The sequence below is a fragment of the Anastrepha obliqua genome, chromosome 2 (assembly GCF_027943255.1).
Source record: "Anastrepha obliqua isolate idAnaObli1 chromosome 2, idAnaObli1_1.0, whole genome shotgun sequence".
Lineage (NCBI taxonomy): Eukaryota > Metazoa > Arthropoda > Insecta > Diptera > Tephritidae > Anastrepha > Anastrepha obliqua.
Genome location: NC_072893.1, coordinates 16509612 through 16527872, shown reverse-complemented (window position 1 = coordinate 16527872; position 18261 = coordinate 16509612). Strand labels below are relative to the sequence as shown.

The window sequence follows — 18261 nt, the reverse complement described above, 5'->3', positions numbered from 1 at the left end:
ACGACTCTGGATGACATGGAGTCAAGGGGCGTGGCGAGGATCGTTGAATCGAAGTCCAGCTTTTTTGTTGGCCAATGCCGGACAGGGGCCGTACCAATTCCCATTGTGTTTCAGCCTGCAGATGGGCTTCAAAGCCTCTCTTTGGATGAAAACATCAAGTGGGGGGGGGGACTAATCTAAAGCCGGGCCTGAAGTAATTGGAAAAGCTCCGACGCAACAGATGGCAACAGATGGCCACAGTGCGTTGTAGTCTCGATAAGGTCCTCCTGACTCCCACGAGAGGGAGTCTACTCATCCATACCACTGATGCACAAGTGATAATAGGTTTTATCATAGCCATGTAGATCCATAGAACCTTGCAAGGAGAAAGACCCCACGCTTTTCCAAAAACACCCTTGCACTGCCAGAAAGCTGTCAACGTGTGATTGCCAGAGGAATTTACTATCGAGAATTAGTGTAAGATATTTAATTTCCTTGGATAGCTGGATTGTGACTCCTTTTAGCTTAGACAGAACGAGTCCATCAAGCTTCTGGTGAAGAGGACAAGGCCAGCCTTATTGGGATTGCTGATAGCCCATTCGCACAGCATGGGAATTGAGTAGTCCAGTAAACAGTGCAGTGGAAATAATATTTCGTTTATAAAGGGTGATTTTTTAAGAGCTATAGGAAAGTTTTTCAAAAAAACGCTCGTAAAATTCAGAAAAATGCATGAAATTTTTATTTAAATCGATAGTTCAGTCCATATAATTTAATGTTTGAAGACTATTTCATGCAAATGTTGACCGCGACTGCGCTTCACATGATCCATTCGCTTAGTCCAATTTTGGCATACTCTTTCCAATGTTTTGGCCGGTATCTCACATCTAAATGCTTTAATGTTCTGGGTGGCCAATTTACAGGTACCCATCGATCCAAAAATGAGCTTCGTCGCTGAGCACAATTTTTCGATAAAAAAGTGGATCTTCGGCCAACTTTCCAAGAGCCCATTCACCAAAAATTCTGCGTTGCAGTAAGTCGCTCGGGTTCAATTCTTGCACCAGCTGTATGTTGAAAGGCTTCACACCTAAATCTTTTCGCAAAATTTTCCACGTTGTTGAGTAACAGAGGTCCAATTGCTGCGAACGGCGACGAATCGATAATTGATGGCCATCTACGTAAGCGTGTTGGTGGTTTGATGTCCAACAATGTAAATTTGGTTCTAAATTTAGTCACAATAGCTCGAATATCCGCTTCAGTGAGTCGATTAAACTGACCATAAAATGGAAGAAGAGCGCGATAAACTTTCTTAACAGAACACGCATTTTTATAATAAAATTCAATGATTTGCAAGTGTTGCTCGTTTGTAAGACGATTCATGGTAAAATTATAGACCAAAATGAAGATATTTGACAGTGAAACAAAACACGAAACGTGAGTCAGCTGTTCAAACCGACTGTTTAACAAGATAATAGCTAAAAAATCGCCCGTTAGTTCTTCTCCCCGTTTTCTGATGCCTTTACTCTCAAACTGTTGTACTCGTTCTTAGTTCGGTTCAGGTTAGAATAGAACGTTTCATGCAGTCTATATTAATAGATTAGAATCTGTTCAGAGAGCTTTGTGCGTTTTGCTTTACGCTCGATGGAATTCGTTGATCCCATCCCGCCTTATCGGTCTCATTGCTTATTAATAAATCTAATGTCTTTAAAGTCTAGAGGTGTTCCCTTATCAATGTGTTTTGTGTTTTGGAATGAATGCCCTTTTAGAAGGACGTTAGTTCCATTTAATGTTTATTCTTCTTCCTTAGACTTTGATTTCTCTTGCTCTAAGTTTACTTTTAAGAAGTTACTTACAAGACTCTTGTCTTAAGGTCTTAATTTGAATCTTCCTATGTAATAGTCTGTAAGCCTCTTGTTTGTTGATTAAATAAAAAATAAAAAATTCAGTGGTATCCAAAAGAAGAAGACTTGTACTTTAAGATACCGTGCTTGGGGTTTTTTTTAGAAAACCAAAAAATAAAAATCCTAAATCCACATATCTTCAAATATAGGCCGAAATCTCGATTTTTGCACATTTAGCTTAAAATATAATATTTCGTGACCTGAGTCACCAGAGCCATTATAACTCCAGATTTAGATTCATTTTGTCTAAAGCCTTTGGAAAATGTATGCTTTCATTTCAGAACTATTTAATAAAATCCAACAGTTGAATTTCCGGTATCCCTAAACGAATAAGCGACCACCTCAACTTAGCCTAATTACATATGTACATATGTATATGTATACGTTAATATGTATGTAAGTGCAGACAAAGTAAGTTTCTTCCTTTTTTGATTTTGCAAAAGCAAATTTCTGTTACGAAAATTTTGCGCTTAATTTTAATGAAAATTGCGCTCGTTGTCTTGGGAGTTTTTCGCGTTAGCGACATTTTGGTGGACATTGAAGCTGATGGCCGAATGGGTGACTTGACTGTGTTTTTGTCTTATAATCGCCAATTGTTTTTATGGCAAACAATTTGTGAAAATGAAAAACTTTGGAAAGTTTCAAAGTTACAGTTTTTTTTGTTTAAATTTGATTAGCTAAAGTTTGAATATTTTTCTTGCACAAAAATAAGGGAAAGATATTGTGAAATTAGTGTAGTGAGGTTGCTTGGTTGGTTAAAGTGGTGATTCATCCAGAATCCAACTAGCGCTTCGCACTATTCCGTGGTCACATCTTCGTTTACTGGTTATTTACTGCTTGACTTCATCCAGTCTGTGAGGTTTAAGAACCTTATTAGATTGTTGATGTCTAAGCCAGACACAATCATTTCAGCACCTGCTCTTTAACTGCCTCACTCTCGCCGGACTAATATTTAAGCATCTGGGTACCCATTTCATTTCTGCGCCTGCTGACATAGCAGGTCTTGATATCAAAAATCTGATGAACTGTATCAGCAGCATAAAGCGGCTAACACAGTCGCAAAGTAGTCTCCGTTCATAGCCCATAAATATTCAACCCCTCTACCCCTCCACTCCTCCACCCCTCTCCTTTTCTTCCTATCGTTTTCCTTCACCTCTTTTTTCCCTTGCAATGGTATCACATATGATGAACCAAATTTCTTTCGTCTAAGTGGCCCGCTTTCTGGGCAAACATTACTACCTAACCTAATCTAGACAGTTGTTCGAGACTCTCGAACAGTAGTTTGCCCAAGGTTGACATTCTCTCCTTTCATAAGGCAGGGCATTCACAGAGGAATCGTTTTTTCTTCCTCTCGTTATTTCCAACTCTGACAGTTTGGGTTGTGCGTTATGTCCATTTTGTTCCACCAGCTTAGAGCTTTTGTAGTCGAGTCCAGTGCCTAGATTGCAGCTTGGCTATCCGAAACAGTAGCACTATTGCAGAGAGAAACGAGAATTATTAGGATTAGTAATATAAAAACTTCCCCAATTGCCAGTACTTCCGCCTGGAAGGCACTGAGAAAGTCGTATAGAGTTTTCAATTCTAAGTCTATGAGAATATATACCAACTTCAATACCACGCACCATTTTAGAGTCATCTGTGTAGACCGTTCCTCCTGAGATGGAAAGAGAGTAACTAAATCCCTATTGAATATTACCCTCGGGACGATGTAATCAGTCCTCTCTGTGTTATACTGAGATTGTCGCAATCATAGGCTGCGATAACCATACGTTTTTTCTTTCCAGCGACCCGCTTCATGGGCGCAGATCATCGACCATTTTTGCACAGACTGATCTTTGTATTCTGCCGAGTGGAATGAAGATTTAAGTCAACTTAGAAAAATGACAAGAGACATCTTCAGCATCTGCTACAAACAGAAGTACTTGTCTTAGGGAATATAAGAAAGCAATCAGAGAAGCACAGATAGATGCTTAGTTTCATTGAATCAACCAAAGATACGGCTAAATTAGGAAAGCTTTTATCCAAGTAGCCCACCTGCCCTTTTTTCTTGCAGAAAGATGACGGGGAATGGACAAAATCCTCGGCCAATACATTAGATTATCTCATGAAAACACACTTTCCACGAAACACAAACTCTATTCAGTACAATGGTAACAGCGAAAAAACCCAATCGCCCAACTTCTCTGCCAATACAATCAACCAAATTGAATCCGCACATAGAATTCAATGGGCGTTGAAAAACTTCGAAACAAACAAAGCAGTCGGCTCGGATGGAATATTCCCGGCCATGCTGTGGAATATTCGAGAAACGACGATTCCATGGGTTATGCTAGAGCATATTCCAAAAAGCTGGAGAAGGGCTAAAGTGATTTTTATGGCAAAAGCTGGTAGACGCGGTCATGATACAGCGAAAGACTTCAGACCCATCAGTCTTTCGTCTTTTATCCTCAAACCTCTTGAACGATTGCTCGATGCATATCTTAGAGAGAAGATCACAAATACTACAATCTCAACATCCCATCATGCCTATCTCAAAGGAGCTCAGATACAGATACAGCTCTTCATGATGTTGTAAGTACGATAGAGAGAAACATAGAATACAATCAATACTCACTTGTCGCCTTTCTCGACATAGAGGGTGCCTTTAACAACATTAACATAAGCCCCATTATTGAGGCTCTTAACACGTTAGAATACAGCGTGAAGAAAGCTAGTAAAGCACTTTTCAGGTGTAAGAGAATGTTGGGTAAAAAATGGGGTCTTCAACGAAAGCATTCCAAATGGTCCTACACAGCCATTTTAAGACCTATACTAACATATGCGACACTAGTCTGGTGGACCGCGATGGAAAAGAAATACAACCTAACCAAGCTAAGCAAGATACAAAGATCAGCATGCATCCTAACCACAGAGCGCTTCGTACCAGCCCCACTGAAGCGCTTAACATGCTAACACATCTGTTACCACTAGACAGACTTATACATAAAAACAATCGCCACATGCAGCGTGGTGATACTCAGAGATATAGAAAGCTGGACAATAAGAATGTTCGGTCACAGCAAGATCCTTCCACAGGGACCCTCACTGATCAAAAACAAATTATACTATACAGCGCCCGACCTGAACTTCAAGAAAGACTTTATCGCCGAATGAAGGAAAGGGAAACTGATGAGTAGATTCGATATAGAAATCTATACTGACGGTTCTAAGATGAACTGTGGTGTGGGAGCTGGCCTCTATTCGGAGCAGCTCAACTTATTTAAATCAATTGCGAATCACTGAAACACTACAAAGAAATTGGTACAAGAGTATCTATGTTTTCAGACCGTCAAGGAGCTATCAAGGTCTTAGACTGCAACTCCATGTCATTCAAACTAGTTTCACAATGCAGAGAGGAACTAGAACTGCTTGGTCATTGGCTTAAAATTACTTTGATTGTAGTATAGAAGGTAATGAGAAAGCAGATGAGCTAGGAAGAAAAAGTTCGACACTACCCCATTCAATACAATAAAAATATCTATTGGGTCACACTATCATGCTTTAGCCGAAAGAAGGTGGAAGCAATTAACTACATACACTACAACAAGAAAAACATGGCCGTCGTACAACACCCAGAGGAGGAACTACCTGTTAGGATGCTCTCGCTCAAACATTTCACGTATTACTGCAACCCTTACATGTCATTGGAAGTTAGGGGATCGTGCAGCCGGACTCAACCTACCTTTCAATCCCATCTGCGGTAGCTGTCAAGCGGGAATGTCCGGGTTTAGCCAGAATAAGACCTCGCTCAATTGGTAAACCTTTCCTAAAGAAAATTAATGAAATCGCAGACATAGCTGTTATATCTGTAACTCACGAAATGCATCTGACTTACAAAACAAAAAAAGGGACATCACACGAGAGCAGTGGTCCTAAAACGGCGGTAGTCGCAAATTAAGACTATTTAGTACAAATACTCAACCATCTCAACAACAACTACAACAACAACCGCCTTATGCAACCATAAATTATACTTTGGTTGAAGACCCCATATGCTTCTTATCACACATTTGCAGGCATTTAAAGCATTTTCTGTTTTCCTTACTCGTTCTTAAATGTTCAATTTCTAGCTAAGTTTTGCGTCCAGAATTATTCCTAAGTACTTTGCACAGGGTAAATGTGAGAGATTTTGTCCACTAATATATGATAGGGTAAAAATTGGCACACAGCCTGTGGCCCAAGAGTTGAGCTCACCTAGCACTCTTTGAATGATTCCACTGATTGTGGTAGGAAGTAGTCCTGATGCCATTGGCATCATATCAGCCGCGTACGCCGTCACTTTTACTCCACCTCTGTAAAGTTTTATTAAGATTTTGCCAATCACACATAACCAAAGAAGTGGAGATACTATTCCTATTTCTTTTAAAAGTTTTTAACAAGAAAGACAAAAGACTGATTGGTCTAAAATCCTTTCCGATTGATATGCCCTCCTACCTACTTTTGGTAATAAAGACGACTAATTTGCAACTATCTGGAATAAGGCCTAAGTTTAAATACGCATTGAAAATTTCTACTAGCCATGGTAGGATACAGTCTAGCTTTTCCTGTAACATCTTTGGAATGATCCCACTAAAGCCCGGAGATTTAAAAGGTGAACAAGATTTGATTGCTCGTGAAACTTTTTCCTGCGTAATTATTGCATCTGCAAGATGCTGTTGATCATATTGGCTCAGCCTAACACTTCCACTCCCGCTGTCGAAGGCGCTGCATTCCGGAAAATGCGTGTTTAACAGAAGCTCTAGCGATTATTTTGTAGTTACAGTTCAAGTAAAGTCTGGTTTCTTGACTCAAGAAGCCATGGAGTGACCTTTGGACCAAATACGGTTAAGCCTCGCAGAAACCTTAGTAATTTCGATAAACGAACAAAAATCCCTCCATCTCTTTCTTGGCGGCCATGATTGCCATTTTTCGCTGCCTCCGACTTTCCCTGTACAATTCCCAATATCCTGTCGAATAGATGAAGTGAAAGGTTGATCTAGATTTTTCTTATAGTTTTAAAAGCTCCATGCCCCATCATGGAGGGTGTGTTTTTTGCTGAATTTTATAAGACAGAACGTTTTGTAGGCCCTACTAAATGTCTTCTAGAATGCTATTAGCTTTCTTTCTAGGTTTTCCGTGAGAGTGATTTGCTGCATCGGTATCCCTCCTATGCTGGTTTTTACTATACTTTTGAACCTATCACAGTTGGTTCTTAATGGAGTGTGGTGTAGCTGTAATGGAAAAAATGCTTCAGGCTGCAAGCAAACAATTATAATTTTCAGAAGAAGAAAACTTGAGTGAGCATTTGAAAGAGAATCAAAGTAAGGTAACCACATACAGTGAAAAAAAATATTTGTAATCGACTTGATGTTGTAATTTCCTTGCCATCTGCGCGGTCTTACGCTTAAAGCTATCAAAACAGTGTTTAATAATCGCATTCATCTATAAGTACATAAATACACGCGAGTGTAACCCATATTTGACCCACTGACTGTCAATGAAAATCATTTAATGAATGCATAACATCACTTGCCACTTCGCTTATTCACCTTTCTGCTACTTTTAAGTTTTTCCTGTTTTCCTTTTTTTCCTTTATTGCCATTATTTGCCTTTTGCTCTTATACCCAACTTTCCACATAGCAAAAAATCTACTTTTACTTCTTTCCGCTGCTCGACTAACCGACCTTCTTCGCCGAAGTGCGCGCACCTCCTTTTCATATCTGTGTAAATGGCAGGTTAATGCGTGTGATTACCTGTCAATGTGCCAATCACCAGCCATAAGACTGGTCGACATCGGGCCACGACCAGCTGCCAATCAAGTCAACACATACTTTCTGTATGAAAGCTAGTTTCGTGGTTTCACTGCTTCAACGATTTGACGTGTGTGTTGAGGTCTTGTATGTAAGCAGCCTTAGGGGGTTAAAAAGTGTTCAAAGCTATTATAATTTAGACACAGTGAATTTGAGGCATCAGAACGGGCGTGTTAAACTTAAATATGAGCAGTGAATATTAAATTAATAGTAATATAATGATAGAGAGGGGGAATTTATTAGGAACACTGGAAATTAAGTTTAAAGTGTGTATTGAAACTGTTTAAAATCAGGAGTGTAACGGTAACAAAAAGCTAAATATTTATGAGCTTAGAAGATGTTTTGAAATAATTGTGAAAGCAAAGTACAAGGGGCGCAAAATTAGTCATTCAATTTGGTTTTTGCATTACTCTTTTACTAAGTAAAAAAAATGATTTTCAGTGATAGCTTAGGCGAGAGCGACGTCCTGCATTCTTTAACGCATCTTGAATTGATGCGCGCTGAGGCCAGTAACTTAGTATCAATAAAAATGGTAAGGTGTGCCGAAGGTAAGTCTGGGAGCCTAAACGATCAATTTAAGGATAATTATTCCGAGTAAACTCCCGATCCAGTGCCACTGTCCATCTTTGAACCGTCAGTATAAATATAGTAACCCCAATCATCTGAAATGACTCTGGTCTGCCTATCCATTCTGTCAGGTTTTTGTTGTTGTTGTTGAAGCGGTTGAGTATTTCTACTGAAATAATCTTAATCAGCATCCCTTTCCTACCACTGCTCTTGTGTAATTATGTCTTGTGTTTTTTATTTTTGAAGTGAAAACTTCTTTAGAATCGTTGGGAGTGATTTGAGGAAAAGTGAAACGAAAAAAGCGACCAACTTGGCTACGAAGCGTTATATTATATGTTGATATAAAAGTAGCGACGAACTAAATAAAAATGACTTTTATTTTTTCTTGTGATTCGAACCAAGGATTTTGAATCAGAAGCTCACATTGCTAGTCGCTCGGCTACCGCGCCATGCTGTCGTCGCTGGCCTAAAAGTTATTTAGTTACGAAGCGTTATATTATATGTTGATATAAATAATTTTTGTGAGCGTGTAATTCTCAAAAGGTTTATTAGGTTTATTATTTAAAATGTATTGACTTGGTAGTGTGGTTATCAGCTTAACATCTGATCCATCCATCGGAGGACAACAAATGTTAAACTGATTTTTGGAAATGGGCGGAGTGTTTTAGGGGCTTGCTCCTTCTCTGCCACGGGTTGACCCGGTATTGCAGTACCGCCGGGATTTCGGCTTTGAATAAATACAAGAAAAAATATACTAATACATTTAGCTTTGGTGGGAAGAGCCATACATTTTTATATGAATACATGTAGACGAAAATGGAATTTTTTTTTTTTTTGAAATTTGCATTGTAGGACATTTCTGATTATTTATTGAAAACAGTTTTTTGGTTTAGATACTGAAAGTCAGTTTAAGTGAATCGGTATAAATATTTCGTACATTAATTTTTGTGAGCGTGTAATTCTCAAAAGGTTTATTAGAAAATCTATTGAAGTAGGTAGTGTGGTATCTGTTCCTATCAGCTTAACATCTGATAGATCCTCCATCGGAGGACAACAAATGTTAAACTAATTTTTGGAAATGGGCGGAGTGTTTTAGGGGCTTGCTCTCCACCTCTGCCACGGGTTGGCCCGGTATTGCAGTACCGCCGGGATTTCAGCCTTGAAAAAATATACTAATACATTTAGCTTTGGTGGGAAGAGACATAAATTTTTATATGAATACAAGTAGACGAAAATGGAAGAAATTTGTAAGTCTGTTTCTTCGGTCCGTTTGGGTATTTTTTTTGACAACATCGAAACCAAAGCATTTGTATCATATTTTATCTATCATAAGCCACTCGTATCATTTGTTGAAATTGAAAACATTGAGGATGAATAATGATAAAATGAAGAAAATAAAATATGAACTTTATAGCAATATTATAATGAACCTATAATTATCCCGCTCCTAATGCTGCTTTCGTCTTATTCTCTCTCAGTTTGTTTTACGGAAGGTTTCACTTCTATCAAGTCTAACCGTTAGACTGGTATTTTTTTTTTGTTTTGTGTGTAGGTCAGAAAGTCGAATTGACTGGGATAGGTTGAGCGGCTCCGAATGGAAGCCAGCTCCAACACCACAGTTCATCTTAGAACCGTCAGTGTAGGTTTTAATATCGAATCTTTCAATAACCTTCCCTTTACCCCATTCGGCTCTCGGTCGAAAACGTACCGTAAACGCTTTCTTGAAGTTAAAGTCGGGCTCTGTGTAGTTTTGATCTGTTTTTGAACAGCAAGGGTCCCTGTAGGAGAATCTTACTGTGACCGTACGACCTTGTTGTTCAGCTTCCTATGTCTCTGAGTCTCATCGCGCTGCAAGTAGCGATTGTTTTTATATATAAATCTAATGATAATAGATGTGTTAGTACATTGAGCGCTTCAGTAGGACTGGGTCTTATATGTATCTTAGATACACTTTAGGCTACTATAACCCTACAAGACAGTGCTGAGCACTTTCGACAAAAATTCCAACAATTTACAAGTATTTTATTAGTCTCTAATACATGCGCATTATCAAAATGGCATATACAACATTTTTTAATGGGGAAATCGAATATTTCATTTGACATTCTTTTCCCCTGTTCGGTGTGAATTCTATCTCTCTTTTACCAATAGTAATTTCATATAAGTGAAAAATATATTTACTGTACTTTAAACGCCAAGGCAACTCATTTGTATGCTTATAATGTCGCTGCTCTGAAAAAAGTTCTAGTGTGAAATTTGGCTGTTGTTGTAAGGTCCCCATAGCCGAATGAGTAGATGCTTGGCTAAAAGTTGAAAATTCGTGAGTTCGGATCCCCGTAAATTATAAATTTTATAATTTCTAAATAAAACATTTTAGCCAAACTCCTCAGTCTGATTACTTTTTAACGAAAATGAGGAGTTATTGAGGAGTTTGTGCTGATTACTTGTTGAGAACTAAAATGAGAAGTTACCTTGCCTTTAGAGCATATTAGATATATTTTTCAGCTATAAGAAATTGCTATTGGCAAAAGAAAGATAGAGTATCACACCGACAAGGGGAAACTATCAGAACTTTCCCATGGCTAGAACAAAAATGTGTAGTTGGATAAGGATAGTGATGATGATAATATGAGTGATTATATGATAGTCAGCTGTCTTGTAGGGAAAGTGCTATCCATTCCGGCGCCGGATTTATTGGTATTGCCTTGATGTGTGCCGTTGCTGCGCGTAGTGCGCGTTGTTGCCACGGTTTGTGTCCGGCGTTTACCTACACCGGTCGACCCTTCTCCGTTTCTTGTAAATTTTGTCTATTTGTATTCTCTGCAAATGTTGTGAACTTATTTAGATGTATATTCTTTCTCTCCTTCTCTCTCTCTTTGATTCTCTCTCGGGTCTCTCCCTCTTTCTTTGTCTGCCTTGAAAGTTTCACTTCTGCAATGTGTATTACGCTACACGCACTTTTTTACCTTTACACGCTCCAATGCTTGTTTGTTTCTATAATTCAGCAGTCTGATTTACAAAAATTATAACTCTTCCGGTATGGTGTTTAATTTTGCGCCACCTTGTACCACTTTTTATTACCTACATTAATCGCTTACCTTTTACATTCTTGCTAACTCTTCTGAATTTTAAAATTTTCTCAATTTTTTTTCACGCTTCAAATTAATTGCTTTGCATAAATGAGTAAACATCTCAAGTGCTTTAGTAGATAATAAAAAAAGTTGCAAATTTAAAATTCACGCTCAAAGCCAAAGGAAATTAGCTATTAATAAGGAAATTGCTGCATTACGGTGAGGGACAATTTAGTTCGGGAGAAGACTTCAGCGCTGTCAGGGTTTTCATTAGCAAGCAATAACAATTTCGAGCAGCTCCAAGCTGCAGCATTGGAAGTGTTAATTTTTAATGCAATCGGGGAAAGCTGAAAGCAGTAAAAAGTAAGATTAGCGGCGCAGAAATTTATTTTTTACTTAAAAATGGTCTAAGTTTTATTAAGATGTAACTAATATTAAAAATTTAATAGGTTATTGTTTAGGTTTTTTTTTGCTTGTGAAAAGTGAACAATTTTGTTAAGTAAAGTGGAATTAGCTTCAGTCGAAGAGAGCTTCCTCTATACATAATGATGAATGTAATCCTTCTCCTGGTGATGCATCCAAGTGGGTACTCTTGAGTTCGGGCTCATCTTGTCTGCTTGAAATACAGGAAAAATGGTATTTAAGAATTCGTTCAAAATTTTCAACTTCATCATCGAAGCCATTCCTAATTCGATATGATCAGAAACAGAACGGAAATATTTGAGTCAAAACCAAAAAGTTGATGGATCTAGTAGCCACGAAAATATAAAAAAATATATAAATAATAGATTTCTTATATGTAATTTGTTTCTGTTTTTCCTTGTTCAAACATCTCGGGAGCATAAGGCCTCGAGAAGACCCAGGCTTGAGTTGGTTTCATTAATCTATTTTGATTTCTGACAGGGTAAGTGATTAGCCTGCCGCTACGAGTCCGAAATAGTGGGAATGCCAATCTGTTGTGACTTAGGAAGAACGCCATCTTATTGCTTGGACCGCCATCTGTGTCTTACATGATGCTGAGGAGTTCGCTAAATTACCGCGGCTGCCCGGTTCCACTTGCTGGCACCACTGATGCAATGTGTTATTGTGTGCTTTTCTTTGATTTTTATGTTTTAGCGGCCATAATGCAAATATGCGTTGACTATTGTGCGGGTGTAAGGATGGAAAGGATAAGTTTTTAGGGTTGAGGAGTGAGATCTTTTTTTTTTTGTAAAAACAGGGAAAGTAGGTAAATTTGGAAAAGTGCGAGGATCGTGCTTTACGTGGGATTCGAACCTACAACCTCTGGGATGGCAGTCTTGTGCACTTACGCCAGACTACCGAGGCAGCCTTGTATGCAGCAAATATTGATAAAAAATACTCCAATTTTTTGTGTTGATGTGCGCTGAGGCCAGTGCCTTGAGCGCTACTTGAAGCGCCAATATGGAGACAAAGAATACTTGTTAAAATCGGTCTGCGAGGATTATCCCGCAACGACGGAGAAGATAAAGATGCGACCCAGATACTTCGGCAAGAACTCGATATTCATGTTCAAGCTAAGCAGTGGGTGGAAAAGCTTGAGTAGAGGCCCGCAAAAGTGAGGATGTTCAACTGTTCAACAACTGCAAGCAATGTTGATCGTTTTTTTTTTATTGTTCATTTGTATCGCATCATTCAACATGAGTAAGTTTGTAGACAGAGATGACTTTACAGATCTACACATGTTTACGCTCTGGAACGGCAGTCGGCACAAATATTTTATGGGCGGTGCGAGACGATTGGATCTTGGACTACGGCCGGCCCGTTCTTGTTTCATTGAACAACTGTTCTTGACAGTTTTTGGCAGAGAATAGTATTTCAACGTTGCTGGAACCATTCTTATAGCCCCGATATCGGCCCCTCAAGAAAGCTCTTCATGGCAGCGTACAGAATGTTAAGGAGCTATAACCGCGGCTAACTTCGAATGATTGCTAAGTCGCGGGGCCATACAATGACCGGCGCAGCTCGGGTGGGGTAAGTACTAGGCTGTTCAAAAAGTTTTACGGTTCGATAGGAAAAACACAATTTTATAGTTTAAAATACACTTACAGGGTCCGGCACTCGAAGTGTTACCAATTAAAGCGCCATAAATTTAGTTTGGAAAATTACTTTTATTCACTTCAAAGTAAAAAATGTGTGAAAATAATACAAAATTAAGAATCATTTTACTTTTCCCCGATCTTTTGCCTTGACTATGGCCTTGAGATGGTCCAGAAATTATTCGCAAGCTATCCAAATGTGACTTGCAGGTATTTTGGCACACTCGCGGACAATAGCTTTTTTTAGCGCCTCGAGACTGGTTAATCTTTTAGTTCAGATTTTGCTCTCTAAAATGGCACAAAGTGAATAATCCATCGAATTCGTGTCTGCTGAATTTGAGAGCCATGGTGTAGACGTGATGAAGTTCGGGACGTTGTTTTTTAACTATTCTTGGTACACTCGAGCTTTGTAAGAGAGTGACGAATCCTGTTGAAACGTCGATAGTCTGCCACCGAAATCTTTGTCTACCCACGGCTTCAAAGCAACCTCCAGAATACTTTCCCGATAATATTCCGAATTTGATGAAATCGATTGCAGAGAGCCCATCTGCGGTTACAGCAGCCCAAACCATTACCTGTGGCGGGTGCTGCCTACTGGTAGTCAATCGATGACACAAATTCTCGTATGAACGGTCGGTCAAAAAAACTCTATCGTTTGGGGAATTTACGAATTGCTCAATTTGAAAAGTTTTCTCGTCAGAAAACACAATGTTCGGAACACGGAAATTGACCGCTTTCGGCCAAGTCAAGCAACTCCTGACTTGTTGTGCGATAAATAAAAGCTTTATTTACTTTAAGGTGCTCGAGCTCACAAACAATGGTTGGTTGGGATTTTCCTGCCAAATATAATGCAATCAGACTATTCCGCTTGAAATCCATGACAGATTTTCTTTTTTCGCATTTAACTGTCGGCGAAATGCTTCCGCGCGTATGAACATTACTCTGGACTTTCGTTTAGCCAACTAACAGACGGACTGAGGCCCATGTATTAGAGTCTGTGATCTCCACAACACGCAGCAACTTCTGAAAGACAAATATGAGCCTTAACTGGACGCTTGACAGTTCGTTGAAGTTATCGGTTATCAGCAGTACGTCAGGACCGACGTATGCAACTATTCGCCCAAAATGTAGATTCATCCGTTAATGTTACCTTTGCCCAATTCCGTTCTGAATTTGTCTTAGCCCATGCAAATCTTTTTTCAATGTGCGTTAATTAATGAGAGCAACGGTTTTTTTAATGTGCTCCAGAACTTGAGATCTTCTGCACGTAAAGGTCCTCGAATCGTATCTTTGGATGCATTAATTCCGCTTTTACTTAAAACTTTTTCAGCGTCACGCGCCGATAAGTGCGGTTTTGTCACAAAAAAATCAATCATCATCATCAGTGGCGTCGTCAACGTTCTTAACTTCGGTACACCATTTGACCCATTTATTATGGACGTTTTCAAGTTCGTGAAATATTTTGCTGCAGATGCACGTCACGTTTTTAGATCGTCAGGGTGTGCTTATACCCTATGATCAAAAAGCACCGGGAATGTTTAATTAAAAAGAGCCGCGCACGTGGGAACCGGTCCATATTTTGTTCTTTTGTTGGTAAGACACACATCTGTCACTTTTTAGCGCCATTGGATCATTAGTATCTGCCTGACGTTGTTTACATTAGACACCGTTTTTCAATTTGTGGCATTTTACCAAGGAAAATTTTATTGAACAAAGAGTTTGTTTGAAATTTTGTGTTGCGAACAAAATTTCGTGTTCCTATGCACTGAAAATGTTGCAAGAAGCATTTGGCGAATCTGCTCTATCAAGAACAAAAGCATACGAGTGGCCAAGTAAAGACTTTAAAAGTGGTCGTACAGTGGTGGAAGATTTGCCTCATTCCGGGTGCCCATCGACGTCGAAAACCGATGAAAATGTGAAGAAAGTGAAAGAAATCGTGCTTGAAAATCGTCATACCAGCTTAAAAGAGATTTCTGGTGAACTTGGCATTTCATATGGAACGGCACAACACATTGTGGTTGATGTTTTGGGTATGAGCCGCGTTACAGGCAGGTTCGTTACGAAGAACTTGAACAAAACTCGTACAAAACCACCACCGAAAGACAGTTGCTGAGGAGCCCAAAGTGATCCAGCCTTCATGAAACGGATAATTACTGGCGACGAGACAGAGGTCTATGAATTTGACATGGAACCCAGCAACAATCGTCTGAGTGGCGCTACGAAGACGAGCCGAAACTGAAAAAATCGCACCAAAGCCGCTAAAAAGGTGATGTTAACTGTTTTCTTAAATTACCAAGCCATAGCGCACCATGAGTGCCTTCTATCGGGGCAGACAGTCAATAAAGAATATTATTTATCCGTTTTGAAGCGTTTAAGAGATGCTGTACGTCGCAAATGGCCGGAAATGTGGGCAAGCAATTCTTGCATTTCGCATGATCATAACGCGCCCACGCACCGAGCCCAAATTGTGCTGGATTATTTGACCAAACAGCAAAGGGATATTTCAGTCGATAGAGGAAATCAAAGAGAATGCGACGAAGAAGCTGAAGGCCATCCCTTCGTCGGCCTACCAGGGGTGCATGGAGGACTGGGAGAAGGGTCAAATTTTCAAGGAGATAAAATAAATTTGTCTGAAATTTAACCCTGTTTTGTTATATTTAAACATTCCCGGTACTTTCTGATCATAGCGTAGGAAGATTGCTTTAAATCGTTTTTCATGCGCGGAACTTATTTTGAAATTTTGGAAATTTCTCACAAAACTAACAAATTGCATAGCGTGAAAGTTTGCGCTTGTTTAACAGAATTTCAATTTTTTTTATAACAGAAGTCGAAGTTTGAATTTTGCTGGTCACGCTTCTGTTGGGTAGACTGTTCAAAAATCAGGCCTGGAAACTACCTGAGAAGTGGACTAAAAGGTATTTGAAAAAAGCTAAAAGAAATTTCGAAAAAAGAAAGCCACCAACAATAACACAACTAAAACTACTTACATACATATTTCCAGTATTTGTCTGGCACTTTTTTTTCTAATTTTATAAAAAGAATTTCTTATGACATTTAGCAATACAGCAAAGAGGGTCTCATAGGTTTTAACAATATTTTAGCACATAATTTTCTAACTTAAAAGTATTACAAATCTATCAAATATCACTCATTCAAAATCGCATAAAAAAATCTAGAAATTTTCTTTCTGGGCTTGTGAAGAGATGGCCATCGCAGAGCCAAAGGAAATGGTGCGCTAAGACGGGAAAAAATTTTAAATCACAAAACAAAAAAAAAGACAGAAAAAAACAAACAAAAAAATAAATAAAAAATTATGTACCTCGTAGAGCAGCCAAAGAATGGATGAAAGAAAAAAAGTATGTTGCGAAAAATAATCGAGCAAATGGAATTGTGTTGATCCTTTTGCAACATACCACCAACACAAACAATCAAACATTCCAAGTTTGCACTACATTGCTGACCACTTGGGTAAGCCAATGGCCCTCAAATAGTTTCAGCTACACCAGTAATCACAATAAAACTACTAAGTAAAATATGGACAGCGATTTCTGTGAAAGCAACAGCAGCCAGTTCAGCTAGTCAAGTGCAACGCCAAGCAGACGGAAGAAATCACTGTGAAATTGTGGCTTGGGATTGACATTGGATGCTACTGATTTATTTGCCTTTTTATTTTTATTTCTATTTCTTCTTTTATTTCTATTTCTATTTTTATAAATTTTTTTTTTTTTATAATATGTATGTGTGTGTGTGTGCGGACATGCTTTTGCTTTGATCCTGCTGCTTACCATACATTCTCTGCTCTACCGAATTGCAAACACACTTTGATTAAGTGATACTTCAGTTCTAATACATTTTGGCATATTTTCCTTACTTGAGTTGCGCTACAGTCAGAAGTGCGGGCTACTTTGGCTAATACGAATTGGAGTAGGGTTTCGTAAAAATTTAAGAAAATTTCTGCATGATTGTAAGCTTTTTTTTATTAGTTAGAATGGTCGAAAAGCATTCAAAAAATCCATTATTTTCTCTCAGTTGTGAGTTACAGGGTGTTAACAGTGGAAGCCAAACCTTTGATAAAGGCGAAAATGCGAGCCAAACCGCTGAAATTGTGAATGCTGTTTATGGTGCCGATACTTACTTACAGCTAATTACGTGCAATTGTGGTCTCGTCGATTCCGTTCAGGTATTTTTGCCGTTAAAGAAAATGTCGAAAATGTCGATAAAATCACACAAATAATTGAAATTGTCCGGGATGTTAGTAGTCGTAGCATCGTCCAGGAGCTAAAGATCGACCATCAAATAGCAGTGTGTATTGTTCGTAGCATAGAGGGTGTCTGAGAAGTATTGAAAGCGGCACCTTATAACTAGTATGGAATTCACATATTATTGTGTATTGAAGTTGAAAGAGATGATACGTATGGAATTAAAAAAAAAAAAACTACAGGGTGAACGATATAAAGTGTTACCTTTTCAAAACACCACAACTTTTATCTGTGAAATTACTTTTTATTGATTTCAAAGACAAAATTGTTCAAAAATGATTAAAATTTTAACACAAATTCACTTTAGCTCGATATGACCACCCTTTGCCTTGACTATAGCCTTCAAATGGTCAAAAAATGAGTTGCATGCTGCACGAATGTGATCTTGAGGTATTTTGGCCCATTCTCGTATAATCGATTTTTTCAGTGCATCCATACTGACATATATTTAGTCCTCACCTTGCTCTCCAAAATGCACCAGATGGAATAGTCCATCATATTTGCGTCTGGCGAATTCGAAGGGCATTGTGTGGACGAAATGAAGTGTTGAACATGATTTTTTAACCATTCTTGGTTCACACGAGCTTTATGAGACGGTGCCG

At 38.7% G+C, this 18261-nt stretch overlaps 2 pseudogenes; both read left to right on the top strand.

Annotated features, from left to right (window-relative positions):
- The first annotated feature begins 8828 nt into the window (after nucleotides 1-8828).
- LOC129239931 (U2 spliceosomal RNA) lies at nucleotides 8829-9009 on the top strand (annotated as a pseudogene).
- Nucleotides 9010-9251: 242 nt separating this feature from the next.
- Nucleotides 9252-9439, top strand: LOC129239833 (U2 spliceosomal RNA; annotated as a pseudogene).
- Nucleotides 9440-18261: the final 8822 nt, after the last annotated feature.